Below are 4,928 nucleotides of genomic sequence, written 5' to 3'. Positions count from 1 at the left end.
CAGAAAAGGATCTTGGAGTCATCAATGATGCCAAGATGAACATGGGCCGGCAGTGTGGGGATGCAGTTAGGAAGGCCAACCACATTTTGTCATGCATCCACAGATGCATCTCAAGCAGGTCCAAGGAGGTGATCCTCCCCCTCTATGCGGCACTGGTCAGGCCACAGCTGGAGTACTGCGTCCAGTTCTGGGCACCACACGTCAAGAGGGATGTGGACAACATGGAGGGACAACATGGAGGTCCAGAGGAGGGCCACTCACATGATCAGGGGGCAGTAGGGCAGGCCCTACAAGGAGAGGCTATGGGACCTGAACCTATTCAGCCTCCACAAGAGAAGGCTGAGGGGGGATCTAGTGGCCTGTTACAAACTAGTAAGAGGGGACCAGCAGGCACTGGGGGAGTCCCTGTTCCCCCGAGCACTACCAGGAGTGACAAGGAATAATGGTCACAAGCTGGCAGAGGGTAGATTTAGGCTGGATATCAGGAGGCGCTACTTCACTGTCAGGGTGGCTAGGATCTGGAATCAACTTCCAAGAGAAGTGGTGCTGGCTCCTACCCTGGGGGTCTTTAAGAGGAGGCTAGATGAACACCTTGCCGGGGTCGTTTGACCCCAGTACTCTTTCCTGCCATGGCAGGGGGTCGGACTCAATAATCTGCTCAGGTCCCTAGAAACTATGAAACTATGAAATAGTAGGAGTCTACTACAGACCTAACCAGGAACAAGAGCTCAACCAGGAATTCGCCAGGGAACTGGCTGAGGCTGCACACTGTCAGTGTGTGGTTGTCATGAGAGACTTCAACTATGCAGACATCTCATGGGAACAGCACTCGGCCAAATCTGAAAAGCTTCCTCACATGTGTGGACAAGCTGTACCTGACTCAAGAAGTCTATGGAACAACAAGAGGTAAAGCACTGCTGAACCTGGTACTGGCTAAAGGGAATGATCTAGTCAGCAACCTAAAAATTGAAGGAAAGCTGTGAGAGTGACCATGAGCTGATTAATTTTACTGTCCATCGCAAAGCTGGCGAGTCAGTCAGCAATGCAGAAGTCCTCAACTTTAGGAAAGCTGACTTTGATAAGTTCAGGAGCTTTGTTGTCGAGCCCCTAAGGGGCCATGACTCAACAGGGAGGGAGTCCAAGAGGAGTGGTTGCTCCTTAAGACAGCGATCCTTAAAGCACAAGGGATGTCCATCCCATCTCAGAGGAAAGGCAGCAAAAGGGCACAAGAACCCCTTTGGCTCAGCAGGGAACACAGGGACCTCCTACACCTAAAAAGAGAGGCTTATAAAGGATGGAAGACAGGCATCACCACTAAGAAGCAGTATTCTGCACTGGTCCATACCTGTAGGCAGTGAACCAGGAAAGCCAAGGCTGCAACTGAACTCCATCTGGCTACGCATATCAAGGAAAATTAACAAGTCCTTTCTCAGATATGTGGTGAGTCGGAAGAAAAGCAAGGGTAACATTGGACCCCTGCTAAACCAAATGGTACAACTGACAACTGACACCCAGGAAAAAGCCAACCTGCTTAATGGGTACTTTGTGTCAGTTTTTCATCAGCCCAAAGGAACTGCCCTGCCTAGCACGATGCGGAATGGCCAGGGTGAGGGTGAATTTATACCCAGCACCATTGTAGGCCTTATAAAGGAACACTGTGAGGGAGAGAAGGAGCCAGCAGGCTCCTTGGCTCCCAGACTGAGCGGAGGACCAGTGACCCCAGGTCCGCAGCCCCAAGGAGCCAGGCAGAAATCCCCCCTCACCCAGGTGTGTGGAGAAGGGAAGGGCCGGTACTTCCTTCGCCGGCATAAGAGAGGCCGGGACCGACAAGCAGGAGCAACGCAGAACCAGAAGGAGGACATGGAGGAGGTGGAGCACACCAGCGCACGCTGCAAAGGACGCTGCGAGCAACACTGAGTGCTGGTAGGAACCTCTGGCAAAGGGTAAAGCCCCAGCGGGGATTTTGAATACAGTCTGCTGGCCCTTGCGGGGCATAGAACTGTTTATTTACCACCCAGGGGTGGACAGAGCTCGGCCGGAGCTGGGTACCGTAAAGACCCTAATAGAAGGGCAGTATTGGACTCTGGGAACAGTAGTCCCTGTAATAGGGGTGCAGCTCAACAGCGAGCTTGAACTATGACAAAGGGGAACTGATCAAGCCCTCAAAGGGGGCTCTTCGAAGGCCAAGAAGGGGGTTCGACCCCTCGGAGGGCAAGTGGGTATTGGAAGACAGCTGCAGATGGCTGGAGCAGCTGCTCCGATCAAGGGAACCCTCTTGGTCGTAGTGGTTGTTTTGATTTTTATTTTTCTTTTGTGGATCATCTGAGTGGATACATGGCCAGACCAGACAGTCGGCCACCAACCTGGTGGAACAGGCGACCCACGGAACGCTGGTGAGACTCATAATTGGACCACGCGTGTCGGACAGCTGAACCAACTCCGTTAACATCAAAGTCGTGGCAAGCGAAGCAGACACGCGTGACACCCCAGTTAAAGGTGAGGATACACTAGGCGACGTGCAGGCGGTGCCTGCACGGTCCGCAGGCCTTGGTGATTACCTGACAAACACCTTGAGAGGCTGGCCACCTTCAAGTCAGCTGGTGCTGACAGATTGCACCCCAGAGTACTTTAGGGGCTGGCAGGCATCATAGCGCAGCCGCTGGCAAAAATATTCAAAAACTCGTGGCGTTCATGTGAAGTACCTGAAGATTGGAAGGCCAATGTGGTGCCCATTCAAGAAAGGGAGGAAAATAGATCTGGGAACCTACAGGCCAATCAGCTTGACCCCAATCCCTAGAAAGATTCTAGAAAAAATCATCAAAGAAACCATTCTTGACAAGCTGCCTGATGGCAACATCCTGAGGGACAGCCAGCACAGGTTAGTTGCAGGTACGTCTTGCCTGACCAATATCATCTCCTTCTGTGACCAGGTGACATATCACATGGACAAAGGAGAAGAGATTGACATCATATATCTGGACTTTAAAAAAAGCCTTTGATCTGGTGTCCCTTGATCTCTTTATAGAAAAATTGGCCAACTGTGGCCTCGGCTACATCACAGTTTGATGGCTGGGGAATTGGCTCCAAGGCCAGACCCAGAGAGTGGTGGTCGACGGAAGTGACTCATCATGGTGCTCTGTAACCAGTGGTGTTCCCCAAGGCTCCGTCCTTGGACCTGTTATCTTTAATGTCTTTCTTAATGATGTGGACACTGGTGTCAGAAGTGGTCAAGTTTGCCAATGACACTACACTTTGGGGTAGAACTTCCACACCTGAGGATAGGTTGGTCATCCAGGCTGACCTAGATAGGCTTAGAAAATGGGTGGGTATGAATCTGATGACATTCAATACCGAGAATTGTAAGGTACTCCACCTCAGGGAAAAAAACCCTGCAGCACGCTTATAGGCTCAGCAGTGCTATGCTCACTAACATCATGACCAAAAAAGACTTGGGGGTCAAGATTGACCACAAGATGAACATGAGCCACGCGTGCGGTGTTGCAACTGGTAAAGCAAACAAAACTCTGGCTTGCATCCATAGATGCTTCTCAAGTCAATCTCAGGATGTCATCCTCCCTCTGTACTTGGCCTTGGCGAGGCCACAGCTGAGGTATTGCATCCAATTCTGGGCTCTACAATTCAGGAAGAATGTGAAGAAGCTTGAGAGAGTCCAGAGCAGAGCCATGCACATGATCAGAGGGCAGGAGAACAGGTCTTATGAAGAGAGGCTGAGAACCATGGGACTCTTCAGCCTGGAAAAGTGCAGGCTCACAGGTGACCTGGTGGCAGCCTGTAAATACATCAGGGATGTGCATCACGATCTGGGGGGAATGTCTGTTCACCAGAGTGTCCCAAGGGATGACCAGGTCCAATGGTCACAAACTCCTCCAAGACCATTTTAGGCTGGACATAAGAAAAAACTTCTTTATTGTTCAAGCCCCCAAGGCCTGGAACAGACTCCCTCCAGAGGTGGTGCAAGGACCTACTCTGGACTCTTTTAAGAAACATTTGGATGCTTATCTTGCTGGGATCCTTTGACCCTAGCTGACTTCCTGCCTCTGGGGCAGGAGGCTGGACTCGATGATCTTCCGAGGTCCCTTCCAGCCCTCATGTCTGTGAAATCTATAAAGTCTATGAAATGTATGAGTACTATGCCTCTATTTCAGCATTAGGCACTGCCTTCAATTTAGAGCAAAATATACTCAAAACAAAGAATGGGGTGGTATTTATCACACATTTTAGAATGCGCTGACTCATATTTGGACTTTGGCAGATAAAGAGCTGTATTATCATACTTTAATTCAGGTCCATGCTCAATAAAATAAAAAAAAGATGGTTTCACAGCAATTGATTTTTTGGGGGGGTCAGTTAATTTATCACTTTGTGACTATGTTCTTTGTATTTTGTCTATGGCTCAGTGATTTGTGGCAGCATAAAAGTGTTGTGACTTTGACAAATGTGGTTTTTCCCTATCCTGTAGAAGTTTGTACATATACATATAATTGCCCCATTCTTTTTGTCTTGAACCATTTATAATTTCATAGTTTCTAGGGTCGGAAGGGACCTGAGAAGATCATCTAGTCTGACCCCCTGCCATGGCAGGAAAGAGTACTGGGGTCAAATGACCCCCAGCAAGGTATTCATCTAACCTCTTCTTAAAACCCCCCAGGGTAGGAGCCTGCACCACCTCCCTTGGAAGTTGGTTCCAGACCCTAGCCGCCCTGACCGTGAAATAGCGCCTTCTGATGTCTAACCTAAATCTACCCTCTGCTAGCTTGTGACCGTTGTTCCTGGTCACTCCTGGCTGTGCTCGGGGGAACAGTGACTCCCCCAATGCCTTCTGATCCCCCCTGACCAGTTTGTAACAGGCCACAAGATCCCCCCTCAGCCTTCTCTTGTGGAGGCTGAACAGGTTCAGGTCCCGTAGT

The sequence above is a fragment of the Gavialis gangeticus genome, unplaced genomic scaffold, assembly GCF_001723915.1.
Source record: "Gavialis gangeticus isolate Ggan-Ray unplaced genomic scaffold, GavGan_comp1, whole genome shotgun sequence".
NCBI lineage: Eukaryota > Metazoa > Chordata > Crocodylia > Gavialidae > Gavialis > Gavialis gangeticus.
The sequence above is the reverse complement of the archived record's forward strand: the minus strand, read 5'-3'. Positions refer to the sequence as shown.